Source organism: Phascolarctos cinereus, unplaced genomic scaffold (assembly GCF_003287225.1).
Source record: "Phascolarctos cinereus isolate Bilbo 61053 unplaced genomic scaffold, phaCin_HiC Scaffold_5;HRSCAF=322, whole genome shotgun sequence".
Taxonomy (NCBI): Eukaryota; Metazoa; Chordata; class Mammalia; order Diprotodontia; family Phascolarctidae; genus Phascolarctos; species Phascolarctos cinereus.
Window position 1 is genome coordinate 332,394,871 of NW_027555958.1, and position 26,024 is coordinate 332,420,894.

Below are 26,024 nucleotides of genomic sequence, written 5' to 3' on the forward strand. Positions count from 1 at the left end.
AACCATAGTTAGGCAATGTATGTATGTGTATTTGGGTGTGTGAGGGTGGGTGCCATAGCAATGGCTACTCTTGGGCTAAAGAGATTCCACACATGTACAATTTTTGGTCCAGAAAATGTTGAATAGGGAAGCATATCTGAGATTCACAGTTTGCCTCTGAGAATGTACACAGGGGCTCATCTCCATTTGACATGAGCTAACTAAAGACAAACAGGGACAGACATAGCTGACAGGCTCAAATCCCAGCTGAGCAACCTGGTTGGCAATAAGGATCTCAGACAGCACATGGCATTAATGTGCTGATTTACATATGATGCTAGATAAGGAACCCAAGTACTACCAAAGGATTAGAGGAAAGCTGCTAATTCCACTCCTCTTTGTGTCTCTACTGAGCAAGAAATTAAGCCCTTTCAAGTGCTGAGCTTTGGAAAGCCTTGTTTCTGCAGGCAGAAGGAACTTAAATATATGGTACCAAATGCCAGGGAAACAACTTGAGTCTGAACGGTGTCGTAAATTGGAAACAGTCTTGCAGCGAAGCATGGCTAATTACATCACTGCGAAGTTATTGATGTTCCTACAAATCATCCAGATGACTCCAATAAAGAGTATATCGCAGAATTTTCGGAGGTGGCTCCTGATGCCGTGGGTATCACTGCTTGGACTACTTCTATATTCATAAATGGAAAAAATTCAGGAAGTGCCGATGGGTGATAAGTAGAATCTAGAGTAGATCAATTGGCTTTCCTCCCTAGAAAACTCTTGTTTCACCTCCCCGTTCCCCACTACCACCATCACCACCACCATCATCATATGTCACACCAGCATGGCAGAATTTCCATGCTTTTGAGAAGAGATGCTTGTATGGGGTAATACTTTTAAAGGAGTAGGTGGCAAGGATGGTAGATGGTGAAAGAGATCATAAGACAGAGGTGTTTTCAGAGGAACAGATTGTGTTTCCAAGTGATTGGGTAAAGAATAACAGTGGTGATAATGTGGGGGTGGGATCTCTAGTTCAGCATCCTTATTTTACAGATGAAGAGCTGAGGGCCAGAGATGTTAAGTGACTAGCATAAAATCACATAGGCAATAAGGAATAGGGCAGAATTTGAGCTTAGACCTTCTGACTACAAATCATGTGCTATTTCTACTACCCCATGATGATTCAGATTTCAGGGATGACAGACCACTGAACTTCCCTACTCTACTTGAAACACACAACAAACTCTCTATGCCCCACAGGCACCTGGGAAAAAGTATGACTTCCTTTTCCTTGTTCCTCAGACCTCTTCCCCCCTCCCACTTTGGGAATCACTGATCTAGGCCATGTTTTCTTAGTCTGCTGATGAGTATATAAATCTGAATTTAAAGCTAGTCTAAGGCAGGAAGGTTATACTTTTGCCACTATAGCCCTTAGAGTAGTTCAGACCTGCTGGCTTGATTTTTATTCTTCTCCCACTTTTTCCTTCTTTTCTCTCCCTCCCTCCCTCCCTAATCCTTGCTCCAAAGCTGGCTTACAACTTTCCTGTCTGGGCTGGAGTAATTGTATTCTAAAAAGCAGATGTTCAGCCAGTCAATTGATAGAAAAAAAAATCAATCTCCTCCTTCTCTCTCTCCCTTCCTCCCCTTCCCCTCCCCCCATAGTTCCCTGAGCTCCAGCTGGCAAGATGAGTACTACTAGAATAATATTAATAAGACACTTCCTGTGTGCAGGCACTGTCCTAAGTGCTTAACAATTATTATTTTATTCCATCCTTACAACAACCCTAGGAGGTAGTTGCTTTTAAAATCCCCATTCTATGAGGAAACTGAGGCAAACAGAGGTTAAGGTCAGGAAATGTATGTACGTGTTTGGGTGTGTAAGAGTGGGTGCTATAGCAATGGTTACTCTTGGGCTAAAGATACTTGCCCATGATTATACAACTAAGTGTCTGAGGCTGGATTTGAACTCAGATTTTTCTGACGCTAGGCCTGGTTCTCTATCTACTGTATCAACCTAGCTGCTTAGAGGGGAGTACAAAGTCCCCTTTCATTTAATGGGGTTCTTAACTATTACCCAGGAAACTAATCTCTTCCAGGGCTTCAAAGAGGTAGGACCCATAGAACTAATTCTGAGGGAGAGCAATTAGTTCTTTTAGGTGCCTTTGGGCAATTCTGCTATGGAGATTGCTGAAGATCTCAGTTGTAATATGGTTGAAATATGTGGGTTCCATCACCTCTGGACCAATAATTGAGTAGTAACGTACTACTCCAATAGCTGAATAGTAGGCATAGCAGCTACTCATCTCCAAAACACAAATTTATAATGTTTCCTAGAATTAAGCTTGTGTGGTTTGTGAGCAGTATCTGTGTTAAATAAGTTGCTATGATGGCACCCTGAACACACAAAAAAGCTACATATTCTAGGCCCCAAAATATCATTGTAGATTTGACTTCTCTCTCAAAACTTTAGTGGATTCCTGCAGTGCTAATGAAGGGAGCCTCTATCCTAAAACACCAATCTCCAACTGAGACAAATCCCCTAAAATTTAGCATGTGGTTTCTTTCCCTCTGGATCCTCACAGATTTGGGTTCAAATCATTGGGATTTTTTTTTTAGGCAATTGGGGTTAAGTGACTTGCCCAGGGTCACATAGTAAGTGTCAAGTGTTTGGTCTGAGGCTGGATTTGAACTTAGGTACTCCTGACTTCAAGGCCCGTGCTCTATCCACTGCCTACCTAGCTACCCTGGGAATTTTCAATGGTAACTTGCCTACCTTGGCTTGTCTGCCCTTGCCCAGCTTGGAAATTGGGAACTAATTACTTGGTATCTCAGGTCTAATTGCTCATCATGCTAACAAATCCAGGTAAGGAGTAACGTTGACATAGCAAAATATTTAATTTGCACAGAAATGAATAGTAAAGCAATGATGATGTCAGCATACGTTCCCAAATAGGTTTAACTTTATCCTCTTTTCCCAAGAACAATTTGGGATATAGGATACTCCAAAATACTTGTCTTCCATTGGGGCCAGGTATAGGAAATATCCCTCTGTAGCCTGAGGAAGGACTGGGAAACTTCAGTGTGAACAGTTTTGGTACCAGTGCTTGGGAAAAGCTCCTGTCAGTATCTACTGTCTAATGTTTGCTGCTTTCCTGGCCACTCCCTGTCTGCCACGAAGCTGTAGACTTCTAGCTTGGCAACGTTTGTCCTTCTCAGCAACACTTGTCATCTCTATGGCAGAAACTAGTCACTGTCAAGTCTTCAAAACAGGTCGGCCTAGCACGTCTGCCGTCATGATTATGATCCCTGACAAATAAGATCATTATTCCCGCATCTTCTTGGTGAGTAAAAAAACCTCATCCCCAGACATTTCACTGAGATGAGGGAGGGATCAGAACTTGTCTCCTTAGTCACCTTGAGTAAAAAACACCCTTTGCTGTGCTCTCCAAACGTGCAATGAACCTCTCTCCCTCACTGATAAAAGGAGGGATAGGGAGCTGTCCACAGGGCACCCAAGGAGCCACCAGCTACATTCTCTTCCTAGTTAAATTATTACAGATACAATCCCTGTACAATTGTATAATACTATAGCACATACCATCCACATTAAAGCTACATACAGTAAACCAAATACTTAGGATGTGTGCCAAGATAGAATACATCACATATCGGTGTTGTTTATTACCAAATATATAGGTCAAGCACAGGTATGGAGTCCATATAATGACATTTGGGGGTTTTTTTGTTTGTTTTTGTTTGTTTTTGTTTTTAGGCAGTTGGGATTAAGTGACTTGCCAAGGGTCACACAGTTAGTAAGTGTCAAGTGTTTGGTCTGAGACGGGATTTGAACTCAGGTTCTCCTGACTTCAGGGCTGGTGCTCTATTCACTATACCACCTAGCTGCCGCGACATTTGGGTTTTACTAAAAGTACATTTTTATATGCGCTACCGATTGGGATTGGTTGACTATATCCAGGACTTCTTTGTTCGTTAGTCTAGGGTATCATATGCAAATATGGTCATTCAATCAGTCAGTATGAGTTTATTAAGTGCTTACTATGTGCTAGTACTGTTCTAAGTCCTAGGAATACAAAATAAGTGTCTGCCTTCAAAGAGCTCACATTCCAATAGAGAAGACAAGATGCAAATAACTATGTACACACAAGATATGTACAGTGTAAATGTGAGGTAATCTCAAAGGAAAGGCACTGGGGTGGGTGGGGTGGAAGATAGAATTTGAGCTGAGTCTTGAAGACGGCCAAGGAAGCCAAGAGGTGTGTGTGTGTGTGTGTGTGTGTGTGTGTGTGTGTGTGTGTCGCACAGAGCATTCCATGCATGGAGAATGCCAGGACAAATGCCCAGAATTGTGAGATGGAGCGTCATGTTGGAGAAATAGCCAATGTTGTTGAATTGTAGAATATGTAGAGGGGAGTAAAGTTCATGGTGACTGGAAAGGTAGGAAGGAACCAGGTTATGAAGGGCCTTTAATTCCAAATAGAGGATTTTATGCCAGGAAACTACTGGAGTTTATTGAAAAGGGTGTGACATGGTGAGATCTGAGTTTTATGAAGAAAACTTTAGCAGCTGAGTAGAGGATGGTTTGGAGCAGAGAGAGGCCTGAGGCAGAGAAACCAGCCAGAAGGCTATTGCAATAGTCCAGACATGTGGTTACATGGTCACTTTTGCACTCCCGATGCCTGCAGTTGGTTTGCTTAGTTGCCCTGGCCATGAATTCCATTTTTAGACCCAGTTCAATGGCTTTGTCCCTTGTCCCTACTAAGCCTGGTTGCTTGTGATGTGTCAGGTGCTGTGCCAAGTGCTAGAGATATAAATACAAGTGAACAATACAGTCCGGGCTCTCAAGGAATTATATTTGAACTGAGGAAGCCAACCCATAAGGCAAACTGGAAAAGAGAAGAGAGAAGAAGGTATCCATGGAAGTAGGGAGTGGACAGGAGGACTTGGCTACTGGCTTGGAAGTGAAGTGAGTTAAGCTAGGAGTGAACATGGCTGAGGCCCCTCATGAAATGATTTTTCTCTGTAGGTGAAGCTGATTCCTATGATTCCAGAGGTTATGGGAGGGCTGTCATAGATTTCTGGAGTTTGTTTTTTTTTTAAAGTGAGGCAATTGGGGTTAAGTGACTTGCCCAGGGTCACACAGCTAGGAAGTATTATGTGTCTGAGGCTGGATTTGAACTCAGGTCCTCCTGACTCCAGGGCCAGTGCTCTATCCACTGTGCTATCTAGCTGCCCCTGATTTCTGGAGTTTGGGAATATTCTGAATAATGTTACAAGAGGGCATTGAGTAGATGGAACATATGCCATTCTGCCTTTATCTAAAACAAGTACAGTATATTATCTAAAACCTTTGGGCCTCTGGACCAATGCCTGAATACCCAACCCTTTTGGGTAGTTCAATCTTGTTGAGCAGGGTTTTTAATGAAAAATGGCCTCTTCAAAACATGACCTTTGTAGGGAGTATGGAAACTGTGTTGGCAGGGCTTCTCCACCCGAGGGTGCTTGGGGGAAAAGTTTTTGTGTGTGAGAACTTTGAGTTAATTCTCCTGGAAAAGCACTATTCATTCATCATTGGGTTTTGCCTCAACCATGTATCATTCCTCAGACAAACTAATCTTACTATCTTGTTCTCTTCTCTGGCACTCCAAACCAAGCTCCCCTCTCTTATGTGACACACTGCACTTAAACCCATCCTGTTAATTTGCTTTGAAGCCCTGGCAAGTCATGCTAAGCCTTAGCCCTTCTCTCCAAATGGTGCTACCTGGCTCTGGGTGTTAATGCTTTCTTCATCCTAAAATTATCTTGTATTTGCTTGTGGTCCCTATTGCCACATTCAGGTTCCTAGAACCTGTTGGGATCTACTATCTATTAAAAGCTATATAACCCAGAGACCTTCATTTTCCTACAGGATATCTCTTCCGCATTGGCCACAACAAATCATGTTTCATTGGAATATCTAAGGCAAAAATTACATATACTTACAGTAGAATTCAAGATAAAGAATAAGAAATTAAACAGATTTTCCATCACCTGTTTCCCTAAATTGTCGTTAGTCCCTGTAGAAGGAGGCTCTCCACTGTCTTCACTCCCTCCAATGCCTCATTAGCATAATGCTACAAGGTAAGAAACAGAAAGGGTATTGATGTCATACTCAGCAGCTGAAATCTCAATGCCTAGGATTATGTTGTTTCTCGGCATGGTTATAGTAAAGTTCCAGGATGCTGCAGCATTAGAATGGAAATGTTAGAAACTTCCAGCATTATCTCTCAACATGGACCTTGTGAAGTTTCACTGTGCCAAAGGTGCTACTACTTCAATATCAGAAACTGCTGGCACCAGCATGCCCTAGGACAAAATATGGTAGGGAGGTCCTGACCTAGCTCTGATGTGAAGGAGATGAAACCCAAGGAATGTTCCTGACTCCACATCCATATATCTCCTGCTTTCTTTCCATCTTGGTCCCCTCCTATAGCTCTGTGTTTGGTGCTAGGAGCCTTCTCACCTCTGTCTTTCCCAGGAGATCAACATCTGGTGTCTCTTAGGTATGAAGCAAACAACCCGATGCAACCAGAGAACACACTGCCTGAATGACACAGTCTGCATCCAAGTGACTAAGACCTATGGGCAAATGGAGACTGTGCCAGAAGTATCCATTACTGGCAAAGGCCAGCTCTGCTGCGTAATGGTGTACTATCCAGTGAATGGTAAGCTCTTTGAGGGCAGCTGCTGTCTTTCACTTTCTTTTTGTACCTTCTTGGACTCGCCCAGGGCAGGTTTATTAAGTTAAACTGAATTGTGGGAAGGGGAGAAAGTCAAACTGAAAGTATCTATAACAGGGGTTCTTAACCCTTTGTGTGTCATGGACCCCTTTGGGAGACTGCTAAAGCCTATAGTCCCCTTCTCAGAATTATGCCTTAAATGTAGAAAATAAGATATGTAGGATTACAAAGGAAACCAGTTTTATTGAAATACGGTTATCAAAATACTTTTTTTTTAATTTAAAAAGACAAGTACCTAGATTTCAGGTTAGGAATGCTGATCTAGAGCCGCTGTTTGGGAAAATAAAATAATTGTCTTTTATGTGGAATGTTGCCTACAGGAAATGTAGCTCAGAAGTATGATATAATAAAAAGAGTAGGTTTCAAATCAGAGAAGTGGAAATTTGCTCCTGATTCCTAGATTTGCTCTGAGTTAAAATTTTGACTCTGTCATTTACTAGCTTTGTGACTTTGATTCATTTCATATCTCTGGGACTCAGTTTCCTTATTTGTAAAATGAAGGGGCTGGATTGTATGAACTCCAATGTACTTTTCAGCTTTAAATTTATAATCTTATGATCCAGGTTTAATTATTATCTCTTTTACTTCTTGTGTGACTTTGGGTAAGTCATTTCTCTGGATCTCAGTATTTTCATCTGTAAAGTGAAGGCATTGGACTATGTGATGGCTAAGGTCCCTTCCAGTTCTAAATCTGTGATTTTAGTTAACCAGAGAAGATGAAATTTTGATATGTGCATATTTGGGTAGGGCTGATTTCACAATGTAGAAAACTAAGATATCTGTAGACTCAGAGTTAAATTTTTTAAGCCTAATATTTCATTTGGTTTCTGAATCTGAGGTGTAAATGCTTTGGTATCTAGACTTAGTTCAAGCAAGCAAGGCAATTCCCCTACTTGGGTTTCACTATCTATATGGATAAACTAGGGATAATGCTGATGATATCTTTCCAAGATAGTCAGGGGGATGTGGAGAAGATTAAAGTCTGTAAAGTACTTAGGGTAAGGCAGTGCAGTACTTACAGCAGGGCTTTTAGATTAATTAAAGTAGAATCCACCAAAGCTTGAACAACCATAAACTGTGAATGTAATTTCAGAAGCTGGAGGCAATAGAGAGCCTAGCTACTTGGGTTTGATCAGACCTCAGCTGAGTTGCACATTAGGGAACAAAATGCTTTTCTTCCCATAGAATGTCAGCCCTGAAATGCTTTGACTGATCAAGTAACAACTACCTCAACCAATGAAACACCAGGTTGAAAGCATTACATCATCGGGGCAAACTCTGGTTGGCCAGTTGTCCTCTGGGAGCCAACCTAGAGTAGCAAGAGTAGAGAACTGCTTTTTCATGGGGGTAGGTAGGATTCACAATACAGTGCAGCAAGAAATGATGCTTAAGCATCTTCCAACATATGCATTCATGAGGTCACAAAGCAGAACTTGGTGATTTACAGCAGACACCCAAGTCTTTTTTTTTTTTTTTTTGGTTATACAATTTTTATAAATGAGCAGGGTAGAATTGCTTTACAACCGCCTTTGGCTATTGGGAAGGCCAGATATTGAACATTTCCTAGGATCATTTTTGCAGCTGTAATTTTGCACAGATGACTACCCCTACCTTTTTTTGGTATTCATTTAGGCTGTGCACAGTCCAAATGTACCATTCAGTTGGATCTGGAGAGCGTAAAGACAGTTACAATGGCTATATTGCTTGCCGAATTACTTTAGGCTGTGCATAAATTTACCTTAGGTGCGACTTGGGGATCCACTACCTTACATTTGAAATGTTTCTCCTCTTTCCCTTCCTCCCCCTCCTCTCTGCTCCATCTTGCTCCTTCTCTTCCTCTTCTGTTTACTCTTCTCCCTTTTCTTCCCTTCCCTTTCCTTTTCTCTTCCTGTCTCCCTTGTCTCCACCTCCCTCCCCCTTCATATTCTCTCTGTCTCCACATGTAGAGATAAACCTGGCCTTGCCCAAATGAGATTATTCAGGTTTTCTTCATCCAAAGGATATTGGCTAGAAAGAATGAGAGTGCTGCCGAAGCAAAGAAAGAGCTGAAGAGGAAGAGAGATTTATGGAATCCTGGTCCTGGTTTCATTGACTCATAGAATAAAACCATAGCATTTTAGAGCCGGAAAGGATATTAGTGAGCATTTGCATCACTGCTTGTCAACCCAAGTTATACTACAGACTGTTTAAAATATCTAAATTGTTGGAAAATACCCATTTAGTCCAGCCTCCTCATTTAAAAGATGAAGAAATTGAACCTTAGAGAGGTTGACTAACTTGTCCAAGGGCAGTTAGTGGCAAAGAGGAGACTTGGTGAACTAAGAGGTCAGTGGAAGGAAGGAAATACATATTTATATAGCTTCTACTATATGTCAAGCACTTTCCTAAGTGTTTTACAAATATGATCTCACTTGATTCTCACAACAAGCCTGGGAGCTATGTAGTATTACTATCACCAACTTTCAGTTGAGGAAACCAAGGCAAAGAGAAGTTAAGTGACTTGCCCAGGGTCACATAGCTAATAGATATCTGAGGCTATATTTGAACTCAGGACTTCCTGTCTCCAAGCCCAGCACTATGCCACCTGTCAGAGGGGTAAAAATAAAACAAACCTTAGATTATAGATCTTAGTTCACTCCTCTACCCTCACTTCAAGGAGGTTTCCCTTCAGTGGAAAAAACTTCAGGGTTGACTAGATATAGAGTATTGCCAGATTAGAGAAGAATTTGAAAGCAGGCAGAGTTTTGACTTGAAGTAAGGGCTCAACCATTTAGTCACCTAGGAAAGAATGATTCTTATCCATTAATTAAAGTGTCATCTCTTTCAAAAGAGATTTCTAGATTTCCTCTTGTTAGGGCTCCCTCCCTAATCATTTTGTATTTATTTTGTAAACTTCGTATTTGTTTGTCTGTGAACATGTTGTATCTGCTCAGTAGAACATAAATCCTTTGAGGACTATCTTTTATATTTATATTTCCAGTGCCTGGCACACAGTAGGCATTTATTATATGCTTGTTGATTGATTGACTAACCTATAAACCAAAGCTCAATTAAGCAGATACTATGATAAGAATCTGTGTGTAGAAAAATATTCAACTCAGGCTCTGACCCACTTACAAAATTTCCTAACTTAGTTGAACTAGAAGGGGCCTTAACTTTTTCAAGTAATATTTAGTAGAACAAAATAATAGTTTAATTATAGAATTTGGACCATCCCCAAGAGTATATGTAATGGAATAAGATATGCATTTTTATTGGATATCAGTATTGTCTACGTAACTTTTGTGTCAGAGGTTTTCACTTAAGTTTAAGGCAAATCATAACCTTAAAGGTTATCTAGTACAGAGATGTCAAAGTCGCAGTGCTGCCAAACCACATTAAAATATAATTGGGAAATGATTAACAAAATTTTAAAAAATTGCAAGGCAACATATAGTGTTAATTTGTGGTTTTCTAATTGATCTAGTCTATTGATCTAATTCAATACCTGCCTTTTACAGATGATAAAACTGACACTCAAAGACTTGTCCAAACTCATGTAGTTGGTGACAGAAATTGGCAGACCTGGGATTCAAACCTAGTGTCCTCTGATTCTAAATACCAGTGCTTTCCTCACTGTTCAATGCTGCCTTTTAATGAAACAGGGTATATCATTCTAGGATTTCTCACCTTCCAGGCTACCTCCACCCAGAAGCTCTGTGAAATTTGCTATGTGACAACCTCTGGTGGGTCATCGTTAATGTTCCTTACCAGCACACAGTTCACAAAATTCAAAGAAGGAAAGTATTAACACTTTGAAGAAAACAAGGTAGAATTTACAGTATATCTCATGAAAAAATAAAGATAGCTCCCAATAAGCAGCCACTTTCACTTAGGTAAGGCTCCCAGCAGGCGCCATCTTAGTTTCCCAAAAGGTGGGCCTTCCTGTAGTTTTGCACAGATTCCAACAGGTGGCAGTGGTCTTCATTCTCATGGGGCTTCTCATAGCCATTCTGAATGAAGGTAATTTAGGACAGGGGTGTCCAGCTCAAATAGAAACAGGGACCACTAACCTTACATAAGAATTGCCTCTGCCACATATTGACTTAGAAAACCACACATTCTCATTATTTATGTTCTATTGTAGTTTTGTAAATTTTATTAATGTTAATTATTATTTTATGCTTAATTTTTAGATATTTCCCAGTGACATTGTAATCTAATTGGGCTACTTGGAATGTGTTTGACATCTTTGCTTTAGGAGACCCATGACCTTTGCCAGGGAAAACTCTTCTCTATCATCGAGACCATAGTAACACTTATAAGAGGAATACTCCAGCTAGGTGGTAAAGTGGATAGAGCACCAGGCCTGGTGTCAGGAAGATTTGAGTTCAGATATGGTCTCAGATACATCAGTAAACATTTATTAAGCACCTACTATGTGCCAGGCACTGTGCTAAGCACTTATTAGCTATGTGAACCTGGGCAAGTCACATAGCCTCTGTTTGCCTCAGTTTCCTATTTATAAAATAGGAATAATGTAGCACCTGCTTTCCAAAGTTGTTATGAGAATCAATTGAGATAATAATTGTAAAGCACTTAGCATAGTGCCTGGCAAAGAGTTATTATAAAGTGGTTATTATATTATAAAATATATTATATTTATCATATAGTAAATATTAGAATAATATATAATATCACATGTAAACATTATATTTATATATTATATAAATAGCATATTTATATAATATACAAAATTATATTAAATATAATTATTGTATATTAAAATATAAGATAGTTATTATAAAATGAGAATAATAATTATACCTAAGTTCCAGGGTTGTTATGCGGACCAAATGAGATAATAATTGTAAAGTGCTAAGCACAATGCCTGGCACTATTAAGTGCAATATAAATGTTAGCTATTATTATTATTACTATTATTTTATTATAATTATTGTAAAATAGGGACAATACTAGCACCTACCTCTCAGGGTTGTTGTGAGGATCCAATAAGATAATAATTGTAAAGCATTTAGCACAGTGCCTGGCACATGGCGATCACTATGTAACTTTTGGCTACTGTTATTATTAATTTCCTTGTCTTGGCAAGAGAGGCAATTCTCCCTACATGATTCCTTTACCATAGGACCAGACAAGGCATCTCATTTCTGGAGTTTCTTCTCTGCTGACCATTATCTTCACAGAAGTTGCCCTTGGGGACCAGGGCACACCACTTCACTTATATCCAAGCAGGTCCTACCCATTGATACCAGGTTCAGACAGTATCTGACAATACTGCTCATTGGGAAAGAAAAGGTAAAAAAGGATACATTTTCTACAATTATGACACTGGTTTGCATACTATAATCATCTAGGGAAAAGGAAGAAGAAAAGAACACCAAACAAAATCCTCTTTTCTCTTCTTGGGAAATGAAATCCAAGGCCATACCAGCTTCTCCTTCCATGGTGAAAACTGAGACTGATGCTTTGAAAGTCTATTTTCTGGAAGTGGTCAGTGTGAACTAAGCACATTTGGTTTGTTTGTTATTTTAGGCAATTGGGGTTAAGTGACTTGCCCAGGGTCACACAGCTAGTAAATATCAAATGTTTGGTCTGAAACTGGCTTTGAACTCAGGTTCTCCTGACTTCAGGGCCGGTGCTCTATCCACTACGCCACCTAGCTGCCCCAACTGAGCACATTTGGAATAGCAGACTGTGCTCTCTGGCTATGGGGCCAGCAGATTTGAACTTAATTTTGAATCTGGGGGGGCTCAGCCTGGGATGTAAGAGAGCTGGTCTGATGGATGGTAGGACCCAGGCAACACACACTAGATAAATCTGTCTTTGGTTGTCCCTACCTAGCTTTGTTTGTTGCTGTTGCCATCTATTACCTTCGGCAGTGTGGCTTGGAATGCTAACTAGGGGACATGATACCTGTCAGGCCTAGTTTTTTCCCAGAAATAGAAATCCATGGGTGCCTTTACCCTACAAAATTACTTTTTGATCAACTCTCCAAAAGAATAAGACTAGCTCAAATAATGGTAGTGATTCTCCAGAGGTCTGTTCCCAGATAACAAATCCTTCTTTTGTTAGTTCACAAACCTTTTTTTTTTCTCTTGAGGTCTTTACATATACAGAACATGAACTTTAGATAGTGTGTGGAACTATGTTGTTTTTCTTTTTTTTGTCCTGTTTCTATAACAATTCAATGTGCAAAGAACCTTCTATAACACTAGCTCCTTTAATAAAAAATGATATTCTGTATTTATGTGCAGCTTGTGGCCTCAGGAGCTGAAATCATTTCATAGACAGTATCTAATTTGCTCTCACAGTATCTCAGTGAGATAGGAAAAGAATTAGGTGTTCCAGGATTATTTCCCACTAAGGAAGGATCATAGAAACTGGCTCTGGGGAAATTAAGAGATCTGTGCATGAGCTATGTGGAAGGACTTTCTGCCTAGAATGAGGTACTTGGGGATGTGGTGAGATAGCTGTCTCGGAAAGTCTTTAATGGAATAGAAAACAATTTATTTCAGCTGCTAGAGAAATGGTCCTGCCTGCAGAAAGGGGATGGAGTAGGTGACCTCATCAAGAGGCCTTTATGAGCCCCGAGATTCTTATTTTTTCTTCTTTGTAAAACAGAGAATGGAGATGCAGGGAAGTTATGTGACTTCCTCAACACCAAAAAAGCCAGTCTATGAAAGTGATTGAAACTAACATCCTCATATCAGTATTTCAAGATTAGTACTGAAATTTTTAGATGATACTACCTTTTTAGATTATATGGTGGAAGGGTATATGTTTCCTCTCGTCTCCCCTCCCCTCCCCTGCTCTCCTTTCCTCTCCTGTCCAGATTTGTGATTTCACTTCCGCAACCCTCTCCATGGATGCATAATATATTTGTAACTTTTAGTTTTAGGGAATTACTATGGGAGAGTGGAAGGTCTCAAGACTTGTCCACAATCACACATCTAGTGTAAAGGCACGATTTGAACCCAGGTTTTCCTAACACCAAAGCTAGCTTTCCACTCACCATGCTGTTGTCTCTCACTCATGAGAGGCAGCTTGGTGCAGTAGATAGAACACTGGACTTGGTGACAGGAAGACTTGAGTTTGAATTCTCTCTCAGATCCTTACTAGCTAGCTGTAGTTCACCAATCTATAAAATGGAGATGATAAATAGTATCTATCTCAAAGAATTTTTGTGAGGATGAAGTAAGATAATAAGCATTTTGCAAACCTTAAAGAGTCATATATGTTAGCTATTATAATGTATAAGTACATAGGTATCCACCTAACATTCTCCCATAAATTCATACTGGCATATCCTTTGTAATAAATATATTCAATAACAATTTGCCAAACATTTATTAAAAGCCTTCTATGTGCAGATCATTGTATTAGGTGCTATAGGACATACAAAGTTTAGGTAAGAGACGGTCTCTACCCTCATGGAATACATAATTTAGTAGGCAACTGAAACTCAGCCTATCCAAAATAGAACTCATCATCTTTTCCTTTCTGTTGGGGACACCACCATTCTTCCAGTCACCAGGTTACCAATCTTGGAATCATCACTTTCTCCCTCTTCCTCTCCCCACTTACCTAATCAGTTTGCCAAGTCTCATGGTTTCTATCTCGATAACATATATTTGATTTGACCCTTTCTCTCTATTCACCTAGCCCACCCAAGTTAAGACCCTAATCACCTCTCTCCTGGTCTATTGCAACAGCCTGCTGATTATTCTCTCTGAGTCAAATCTCCCTTTCCAGTCTACTCTCCACACAGCTGTCACAGTGATATTCCTAAAATATAGGTTTAATCATATCACTCCTGGCTCCTGATGTTTCAATTTTGTGTCTAAGGTCAAATACAAACCCCTCTGTTTGGCATTTAAAGCTCACCACCTGGTGCTAAATTATTTTCCAACCTTATATTTTATTCTCCTTCATATACTCCATAACCTACTGTCCATCTTATTGTTCCTCACACATGACAATCTACCTTCTATATCCACATCATTTTCCATGCCTGGGAAATGTCTCCTCACCTCTGCTTCTTAGAAGTTTTAGCTTCCTTCAGAGCTCAGCTTAGCACAGGTGCTTTCTTCTACATGATATTTCTTCTGATTTCTTGACCTCCCCTCCTAGAGCCAGCCCCTGAAATTACCTATAGAAATCAAATACAATATGATATAAAATGATGTGATTTAAAATAATGTAACATAAGATACACACACACATATATGTATATTTCGTGATTACTTTATATGTCTGTATGTTGTTTTCTCTGATTGAATGTAAGCTCTTTGAGGACAAAGGAGGACACTTTTGTCTTTGGATTGTTAGTGCCTAGCATCATACTTGTCATATAGAAAGTACTTAATAAATGCTTATTGCTTGATGATAATAAGGGGAACATGACACATGAACAGATAGCTATAATAAAACATAACTCATAATAAATAGGTGAAAGAAAACAAACAAGATGCTTTAGGAGGCACAGAGGAAGGTCATTAGTCTCTGGAAAGATTGGGGAATGCTTCCTGAGGAAAGCATTTCATTTGGGTTTTGAAGCATGGGAGGAAATTCAATAGGTAGTTAAGAAACTGTAGTGGTAGGGATAGGGGAGTGAGAGGTGATAGAGAGGATATTCCACATATAGGAAACACTGTGAGAAAAGGCATCGAGGTGATTAAGTATGGGGCATGTATTGTGGATGGTGGGTAGTCCATTTGGGCTCAGTGTATAGTACATAGACAGGAACTGTATGAGACAAAGCTGAAGAGGTAGAGTAAGATCAGATTATATTTCTAAAGAGTTCAGTATAAATCAATCCTTTTTTCTTAACACACTGGAAAAGAAACTCTGAAGTGAATCCATTTCGTAAGAAAAAAAAATAATGGGGCTGCTAGATGGTGCGGTGGATAAAACACCGGCCCTGAAGTCAGGAGAACCTGAGTTCAAAGTCAGTCTCAGATCAAACACTTGACATGTACTAGCTGTGTGACCCTGGGCAAGTCACTTAACCCCAAATGCCTCAAAAGTAAAAAAAAAAAGAAAAAAAAAGAAAAAGTAAAAGAAAAAAATCTCAAAGCCTTGTCTTAAAACTGTTTTAGAATTTTTTTTTTGCATAAACTAATTTTTTTCTTAAACCTTCATACTTCTTTCCAGTACAGTATTCTTGAAATGGCCAAAGTCTATCCCTCTTTTCACCATATGCTTTCCATCAGGCCTTGCCTACTCTATCCTCTCTTTTCCCCCATTTCTCTTAGAGTAAGGCTGAGCTCCTTGAATGTACTTAGGTTGTCTGATGTGACCTTAGAGATTCACTCAAGAGTCCAAAAGTAAGTGGTGATCCCATCAGTGTGCTGCCCTCCCTATCCAAATGAGTGTATGCAGAACTGGAGTTTTCATTTCTCTCATACAGATTCTCATAAACATTTATTTATAGCATGAGCTCAACACAAATGGGGAGGGGGTGGAGCAAATGATGCTCTGGATAAAGCACCTAAATGATGTTATATAAATGACTTCATAGAGCTTAGGATTCTGGGCTGCTTAATGTCACTCTGGAATAATCATATCTTTCCCTATACTTGATGTAATAAAGTGGGATTTGGCCCTCAGGCTCCACTCCTTCTGTTCCCTATGTTGTATTTTCTGTGTAGTTCACTCACATTTCAAAATGGAAATAAAAAAGCCTGCAGCCCCAGGAGGCCGAAGAACCAAAGCCAATTTATCAGGCAACAGAGGCCAGCAAAAAGAATCCTAGATACACTAGAAAGGAATAGATCCACTTCAAGAAAGAAGATTGTAGGACCAGGAGGCCAGAAAGTGGACTGTGAGTGCTTTTCCCACACTGCCATCCAAGCCCTTTCCCCCCAACCCGGATTGTTTATTTTCATGCTATTTCTCATTTGAACAGATAATTGGTATCCAGCAGAGAGAGAAGCAGGTCATGGAGGAAAAGTAGCTAACCCTACTTTGTCATCTAACAGCTTCTAAAATAACCTATTTACTTTGTCTAACTAAGCTACTGGAGCACTCATGTGTAGTCTATGTCCTCTAAATTCACTGCTCTGATTCAAAACCTGGTCACTGCCCAGTTAGATCTGTGACTGCAGGCAAATGAACTGATACGAGCGAGGAGAAGAAGACGGGGGTGCCCACGGTCTTTACAGGAAAGAGTTAGTAGACTAGTCTAGCTAGAGTAGAGGGTGCAGTTTGGAGAATCATCCAAGATAAGGTTGCAAAGTTGTGCTTTACCAATACTTTTATTACTCAAGCTCCATAAGTACACTGAGGCAGTAATACAAGTATATTTAGTGTGCTTTGGCAGCAATAACTTCAGTATGTGTTCGATTTTGTCGTTGTAGTTGCTTCCCCTGTCAATGCTAGTCACCATCTCCTGTGCCTGGAATTTGTTCCTCCTCACCTCGACCTCTTGGTATCCTGGGTTTCCTTTAAGACTCTGCTTAAGCACTGTCTCCTACTTGAAGCTGTCCTTCATCTGCCCATGTCCCAGTGCCTTCTCTTCTAATGCTACCCTGTATTTAATGTGTCTATATTTTATACCTATTTATATATGTTTTGTCTCTTCTGATGTAAGAAAGCCTCAAATTGTTCTGCCTGGCCCCAGGAGGCAGAACTAGGAGCAGTGAGTGGAAATTGCAGAGAGGAAAAGTTAGGTTTGATGTCGGGAAATATCTCCTTAAACCTAGAGATACCTCAAGAGGTCATAAGAACATGGATTTTCAAAAAAGCATTTATTAAGAGCCTACTGTGCACTAGACACTGTGCAGAAACTGTAAGTTCCTTGAGGGCAGACACTTTCATATCTGTCTTTTTATCCTCAGCACCTAGCATAGAACTCAGTACACAGTAGGTGCTTAATAACTATGTATTGATTGCTTTATTGAAAGAGAATTGGACTTGGAACAAGTTCCTGGATTCAAATCTCAGCTCTGTCACTTATTGCAAGTGTAATCCTGGGGAAGTTACTTAAACAGTCTTCCTCAGTTTCCTCAACTGTAAAGTAGGCATAATGATAATACCTACTTCTCAGGAATTGTTGTGAGGATTAAATGAGATGTAGTTGGCACAGTGCCTAGTGCATAGTAGGTTCTTAATAAATGCTTTTTAAAAAACCTGTGCTCATGGATAGAGCTCTGGCGCTGGAGACTTGAGTTCAAATCCGGCCTCAAACACAGGGCAAGTCACTTAGTCTCAATTGCCTCACATAAAAAAAAACAACCCAGAAAACAAACAAACAAAAAAACCTCTATGCTCCTATGACTTCTTGAGGCGGCTCTAAGTTTTAAGGAGATATTTCCTGACATCAAACCTGAATTTTCCTCTTTGCAGTTTCCACTCATTGTCCCTAGTTCTGCCCCTTGAGACCAGGTAGAGCAATTTGAGGCTTTCTTCTCTTCCAGTGCCTTCTCCTTTTCAGGCTTACATAGGCATAGCACCTTTTAAAAGGCTGTGTTTATTTTCTAAATGCATTGGTCCTGCAGTGTAGGAATCATAAACAGGACAACAAGATTATGAGTTTGGCATTTCTCGCCTTTACAATGAACTAGAAATGTAGTTATGAGAACTTCAGTTGCTCAAATTATGTCATGTAAGTAGCAATTTGTGGAAAGAGGACCAATCTGATCCTAAGCACCCTGATTCACCAATCTAGAACAGGACCTCTTCCCTGGTGAGTGATGGTTGCAATTTTTCCTATGAATAAATGTTCCTATTCTTTTGGTCAATGTGGATAGGAGGAAGAGAAAGAATGACCATTATTAGAGATATTTCTGTTTCTGTAAGAATAAGAACACATTTTGGTTGGATTTCGAAGTTTGTAAAGTAGGTCTTGCCATGATGATCTGTGTTGCAGGCACTCATCATACACATTTCCTATCTACTTTCCTTAGCCCTCTTCTTGTCAGTCCTCTGGAGGGCAATCTGACTTGATGGCTCCTGGCAATTTTCCCACCAACTGAGAGCTTGGATTTCTCCCCTGCTCAGACAGTGGCAGGTTATTCATGAACCCTGTACCTATCAGGGATCTCTCTTTTTTTCTTTTTTCTTTTCTTTTTTTTTTTTGGCCTTCTCTTTGAACTTGAGTCATTTGCAGGTTAGGTTTACTTTTATCCCCTGTTCCCTTCACCCTTTCAGCCCTTTAATTATGGGCTTTTGATTTTTAGAGGGAAGGAGGTTTACTGGAAACAAGGTAGGACTTTAGCTCTTTAACACTGAATAGTGACTAGTAGTTAGGGTCTTGGCCTTCTTTCTCTCACTGCACTGGGGGGTAATATCTAAGGAATGGCTATTTTTGGATTGCTCCTGCAGGGTACATGAAGATGAAACAGACAAGATCTACCATGGAACCTCTCTACCACCACATGCAAAATATTGCCATGGCAGTTTCCTGAGGAAATGACTTTGATTTGCCCTTGAAAAAGTCCTTCAGTGAGTTCTAGACCCCTTTTTGTAAATCACTGTGCTTGGAGACTGATAAATAATTAGCAGAGATTTTCCTAGGCATTTGCCATACCTAATTCATTTCTGGCCACCCAGGGAGGTCTTGAATCTAAACTTCAAGGAGAAAGAGAAACCAAGAGTGGTACCCCATGATTATTCTCCCATTTAAGGTATTATATACTTCATTATATTTAGTAAGGGCTAATAAGACTATCTCCAGCTGGGAGCATCAAGGGTTGTCCCAAGGTTTGGGTGTTCAACCAAAGTAACCCTGCCTTACCATGGAGACCCCTTATGGAAGGAGCTTTAGGCATTCTAGGAGACTTTTAAATCCAGACTGGGCAATGGCAAGTCTTCATTGATTGCCTAACCCTAAACCATAGCAAAAGTAGCTGCCTGTTGACTTGGTCTTTCTCTTCCAATCTATAGGCCCTCTGTTGGTTTTATATATATATATATATATATTTTTTTTTTTTTTCACCTTCTATGCTCTGTCCTGCCCCCTTGATTTTTCCTTACATTTAACTTTGCTCTTGGCCCATGCTATACTGGCTCTGCACATTTGCTCATCAATGCATAGAATGAACAATTCTCCCTCCTCCCGAATTGAAATTCTTCTCTTCCTTGAAGGTTCATATCAGGTGTCTATCCTCTGTGAAAGCTTTCCTGATCCCACCATTTGTAAATGATCAAGTCAAATGGTCCACTTGTCATCTCTCCTTTCCAGTCTTACATGTATCTCCATAATGTCTTTCCATACTTCCTTTTTCTTTCTTTTCACAAGTGACAACAGTGTGGGGTATTAGAATGAGTGCCTAGAGCTAAGGCTCAAGGCCTAGACCTGGGCTCAAGTCAAGCCTCCAACATTTGTTAACTGTGAGATCCTAAGCAAGTCCATTAACTTCTCTGAGACTGTTACTATTCCTATCTGTAAAGTGGGGATAATAATACCTACAGTAAGTGCCTCACAGGATTGTTTTTTATTGAGCGAAGAGCAAGTTCAAAAGCAATGAGTATTTATGTGTTTCTGATCATAGGGATGGGACAGAGTCTCAGTTATAGCCCCTAGTGCAATCTGAAGCCTATAGAGGAATAATAGGGCAGGGAACCCAGACCAAAGGGGAGCCTATAGTTGTCATTCTGACCCTCTAGATCTTTCCAGTTGACTGATAATGCCTGATTCCAGCAGCAGCCTACTAGGACTACAGCCAAGAGAAAGGTCATAGGCATATTGCTCAGATCTAAACCTAGGTTAAGAACTTGCAGAGCTCATACAAGGAAGGCAGTGATCAGACTTTGCCCCAGATCAGACTATTCTGGGAACACTGAAAGCTGTAGATCCCTAAACTGAGCTAGCCTTGAGATCTTGGAGTAATACAATATTTATTACCTCAAGAAATCAGCAGCAGGCTCTGAGGACCCAAGCTCAGCCCAGCCATTCCTTCTAGAAGGTGACAGAGCCCAACCCTAACATAAAGCCTGAAGTCAGGAAATAGGTTGCAAACAAAAAAAAATGATCATACCATAAAAAGCTTAATAGCTTTTTTCAATAGTGACAAAACATCTTTTGTGTGAGCTCTGTTAAAATCCAGATCAACAAAGTGCTAATTAGACACACTACTTTCAGGAAATGGTGGGTTCTTCAATTGGTAAACATTTGGGAGTATGTATAGGAAGGGCTCGTGTAGTCTTCAACAAAGGTTTTTGGCTCCATGAGAAGGGATTCCAGCTTTGGAAATGATGCAGAATGAGGTGGTCCTGAAGCCCTGGTTCACGCACCTTTTGGAGCTGCTGAATAGTTCCAGAATTTGAGTAGGAGGTTTTCTACAATATGTTATCACCACAAGCCCAGGGGAGACTTAGGTAGCTTTGCCCAGCTGTTCCTCATGCGTGGAATTCTCTTAATCCTCATCTCTGCCTTTTGGCTTCCCCAGCTTCCTTCAAGTCTCAACTGAAATCCCACCTTCTGCAAAAAGCCTTTCCCAGTCCCTCTTCACACTAGTGCCTTTCCTCTGTTGATTATCTCCAATAACCTGGCTATGTCTTGTTTGTACACAGTTATTTGCATGTTGTCTTCTCCATTAGAATGGGAGCTCTTTGAAGGCAAAGATTGTTTTCACCATTCTTCATATTCCTAGCACATAGCACAGTTTCTGGCAATAGTAGGTGTTTAATAAATGCTGTTGACTGATTGATATTGGATTCCTTGGTGTTGTTATTTGTCATTTGTTTTCAAAGAGAACCAGTGACATCACTGGTGATCCTGTGACTCATGAATAATTGGATTTAAAGTGAGGCAGAGTTTCACAAAGTCATCAACCTCACTGTCTCTTCCAGAGTCATTAAAACCCAGTGGCAAGACAAAAGTCAGGATGACTGGTGATGGCCCGGATGCAGTGGATAACCTTGGCATCTTTGATGTCTGACCAAGCTCTCAGCATCCCACAGCACCTGCCTCAGCCACCTTCATGGCTGTTGGAACAAATTGTTATCTGCCCAATCCACTGGTGGAAGTCTTCACATGCTTAGTGTAGACACCTCACCCCTCCAACTTACTGCTGGGTTTGAGGCCCATTGGTTACCCTTGACCTGGTTTGGTCTGTCTGTAAAGATGGTTTTACTGGGGTGTTGCTGCCACACATGCTACAGCTTCTTGGAGCCACTGGTGAGAGTTGGGTGAAGGTAGACACTAAAGGTGGATGAGTAGCCCTGAAAAGGTCTCAGCAAGCTCTCACATCAGAGTTGCTAGTCCTTCTTGAACACCCCAAACACCCATTCCTTGGTGTACATGTGTATGGGTTTGTGCATGGGGGTGGTGGGAGGAGGTGGAGTGAGATAGGGAGTATAGAGGCCCATAAACTAGACAAAAATTTTAAATACTTCATCTTAAACCTGGTCACTTTGTTCTGCTCTATACAATCCAGGTTGTGCAGGACCTCCCACTTCTAAGGAAAGTTTGTTTTGTACATATGGGTTAGCATCAAAGCAGGTGGAAGGTTATCTTGTTTAAACAAAAACCCTTTGTTTCTTCCTAGGTTTGGCCATGGGGTAAGAAAGAGCAATAGCTCATTCCACTGTCCTGTCAGTGACCTCATCTCTGACCCTCAATCCCTAGAGAGGTAAAGCTGGAACTATGTTTTCAATACCTATGATCTGATTCTGGGGGAGAATTCTGATGTATTTCTTTTTTTCTTTCCATGCAAACAAAGCTGCTGCATCCCTATAGTGATACAGACTGGGCCTGTGACTTCATTAGTAAAGGGAACTCCCTGATGAAGAAACTCATTTTACCAGTGCATGTCAGCAACTTCTCTGCAACTTAAAATCTTAGAGAGTGGCCTAGAGCACTGAGAGGTTAATTGTCTTGCCCAGGGTCACAGCCAGCATGCATTAGAGAGTCAAGACTTGAACTCAGGCATATCTGGCTTGGAGGCTGGCTCTTTAGTTGTTACACTATCCTGCCTTTCTGAGTCCCCATGGCCCAGTACCATATTGCTACGTGTTTCAGAGGGTTCCAGTGGAGACTGTAGTCAGAAGGGTACTATAAATGGCAATGTCTTATAATCCTCCTGTGTCTCCTAATACCACCTACCAAAAGGCAAGAACACTTGATAAATACTTATTGATTGATATGGTGACTCATGAATGGGATTGGAATCTGGGGGTCCTAGTTTTTTCTCTCACATTTCTGGCATGCCAGACCCCCCACTTTTATTTTCTTGTTTCCTGCCACATCTTACCCATTGCGTGTGACCACTTGTTAGGAGATAGAGTTGGCAAAGATGGTTTATAATAGTATTTTAGGTACCTCCAAGTGCCACTCCTCTTAACGTTGACTTTTTAGATTCAACCAACTAATTCACAGGTAATAAATGAGGGCCTGCAATGTGCCCAACTCTGTTGGGTGCTATAAGAGATAGTAGAGAAGTAGAAGAAAGTGTCCTTGCTGTCAGTGAACTTTTAAAATGGGGGAGGCAAAACTCATATACATATAACAACTTGAAACTCATAAACAAAAGGTAATCACTAAAATACTTTGCAGCTATAGAATTCTATGAGATGAATAAAATCAAGTTTTCATAATACTAATTATAATTAGTACTGAAATAGCTATTAATAACTATTAGGTGCTAATAATATTAATAATAGCTAATAGATACTAATAATAGCTATTAATAACTGCTAGCATTTCTATAGTGCTTTAAAGTTGGAAAAGTGGTTTACAAATATTATCTCATTTAATCCTTACAACAAACCTGGCAAGTAAGTGCTATTATTATTTTTTAAAATTTGGTTAGGTAATGGGGTTAAGTGACTTGCCCAGGGGCACACAGCTAGTAAGGAGTGCTATTATTATCCCCACTTTACCGATAAGGAAATTGAGGCTAAAAAAGGTAAGTGATCTGCCCAGGGTCACATAACTACTAAGTGTCTAAGGTGGGGTTTAAATTTAGTCTTTCTTGATTCAAGGACCAGAAATCTATCCACTATGCCACTCAGTGCAGTAAGTGCGTTGTGAATCCAGAGTAAGGAGAAATGTACACCTTAGGGTGGAGGGTGGGGAGGGACAATGCTGCTGAATGGCTAAACCCCTCTGATCTAGAATGAACTCAGACTCAAAATTCCTGACTTTAAAGAACCACCAAATTTGGAAGAGACTTTAGAAATAAAAAAAAAATCAAGCCTTCCCAATGAACAGATTTGTATCAATATTCACTAGAGAAATTGGTCTATATAGAGCCAGGATTCAGGAGGATTCAGGAGGACCTGAGTTCAAATCCAGCCTCAGACACATAACACTTACTAGCTGTGTGACCCTGGGTGGTCACTTAACCCCATTGCCTAGCCAAAAAAAAAAAAAGAAAGAAAGAAACAGAAATTGGTCTGTAGTTTTCTTTATTGGTTTTTGTTCTTCCTGGTTTAGATATCAGCACCATGTTTGTGTCATAAAAGGAATTTGTTAGGACTCCTTCTCTGCCTATTTTTCCAAATTATTTATATAGTATTGGAATTAATTGTTCTTTAAATGGATATCAGTTCCTAGATGGTGATGCCATTAAGAGTAACAATGGCCAGTAAGTGAGACAACTTCCATTTACTAAGTGCTTATTATGAGCCTGGCACTGTGCTAGGCAATGGAGATACAAAGAGAGGTGAAAACAACAACAACAACAGCAACAACAACAACAACAACAACAACAACAACAGTTCCTGCCCTCATGGAGTATACATTCTAATGGGGGACATATTATGGAACACGTCATATAAATAATTAAGTCTGCACAAGATATATACAAAATAAATGAAAGTAATCTGAAAAAGGAAGGCATTGTGGGGTATATGTGTGTATAACTTGGAAAGGTTTACTGAAAAAGGTAGGATTTTGACTGTCTTGAAGGATGCTAGGGAAATTAAGAGAAAGAGGTAAGAGGGGCAGAGTATTCCAGGCATGGGAGACAGCTAGTACCAAGACAATGAGACAGGAGAACTACAAGTATAGTTAGAGCCTAGGAGAGTAAGGCGTAAGACTAGAAAGATGGGAAGGAGCCAAATTAGGAAGCGCTCTAAATGAAAAATACAGCCACTGGGGCTCACTGAAGTGGGGAAGAATGCGACATAATTAGACACAATGCGACATAATTAGACAAAAATAATCTTGTCAAGGTGTAAAAGAAGGATTGGAATGAGAAGACTCACTTGAGTCAGAAAGACAAATTAGCCTATTGTAGTAGTATAAGAGAGGTGTCAAGGGCCTGAATTAGGGTTGTAGATATATGACCAGAAAGAAGGGGATGTATCAGAGAAATGTGGTTAAGGTAGAAATGACCAACTTTGGTAATAGGTTAGATGTGGGGTGAGTGAAAGTTAGGAGTTGAAGTTGAAATGGAGGTTTCTGGCCTCCATGACTGGGAGGATGGTGGTGCTCTCTACATCACCTAGAGGCAGTTGGCGGGGCATGGTGCATGAGCTACAAGCTCATTAACTGTAGAGAGACTAGGGTTGGAGATGTAGGTCTGGGAATCATCTGCAAGGAGATGATAATTGAACTCATGAGAGCTGATGAGATCACCAAGTGAGATAACATAGATTGAAAAGAAAAAGGGGGCCCAGGAAAGAGCCTTAGGGAATACCCAAGATTAATGGGTACAACATAGTTGAAGAACTGGCAAAGGAGACTGACAAGGAGGTCATTTAAAACAATAACGACAACAATTCAGGTCTATTGGTGGGAAAAGTAACTAATCAACTGAATCCCCATTTTCTCATAGTGACTACAAATTCTCTCAGGACATGGATCTCAGGCTGTAAGAGTAAATTTATATTGCCTGTGCAGTTAAGATTTGCTAGGACTAGATCCAGTATCTGATCTTGGACATAGTGAGGAAGCAGGAAATACATGTTGGTAGCAATAATACTATCTTGGTACTAGTAGCAGACAGGACAGGGTTGGTATCAGGTCAGAATGGCTGGCAGTCCTGGAGAAGGGAGAAGGAAAGGGGGATCAAGGGTTAAAATAATGGGATTAGCTTTAATAAGGAAAAGAGATACCTAGCCAAAAGAGACAAAAAATTTAGTGGCCAGAGTACTGTATTTGGCATCAGTAAGACTTGGGTTCAAATTCTTCTTCTGATGCTTATTGCTGTGAGACACTTAACTAAACTCAGCCTCAGTTTCTTATAAGTAAAATGGGGATAATAATACCTGAAATATCTACCTCTTAGAAATTTAGGAAGATTTGTGGGAACTGATACAGAATGAAGTGAATAGAACCTGGAGAACAATCTATAC

General features: G+C 40.3%; 2 long non-coding RNA genes across 2 annotated transcripts in view; one reads left to right on the top strand and one right to left on the bottom strand.

Moving 5' to 3' along the window:
- Positions 1 to 5,843: 5,843 nt before the first annotated feature.
- LOC110217898 (uncharacterized) overlaps positions 5,844 to 26,024 on the bottom strand; it is a 107,985-nt gene continuing 87,804 nt past the window's right edge. The window contains exons 6-7 of the long non-coding RNA XR_002327169.2: positions 14,810 to 14,928; positions 5,844 to 6,110 (exon numbers count right to left, since the gene is read on the bottom strand). This is a non-coding gene — a long non-coding RNA (uncharacterized LOC110217898). The remainder of the gene's footprint in view (positions 6,111 to 14,809; positions 14,929 to 26,024) is intronic.
- The window catches only part of LOC110217897 (uncharacterized), an 80,666-nt gene continuing 76,916 nt past the window's right edge, over positions 22,275 to 26,024 (top strand). The window contains exon 1 of the long non-coding RNA XR_002327168.2: positions 22,275 to 22,354. This is a non-coding gene — a long non-coding RNA (uncharacterized LOC110217897). The remainder of the gene's footprint in view (positions 22,355 to 26,024) is intronic.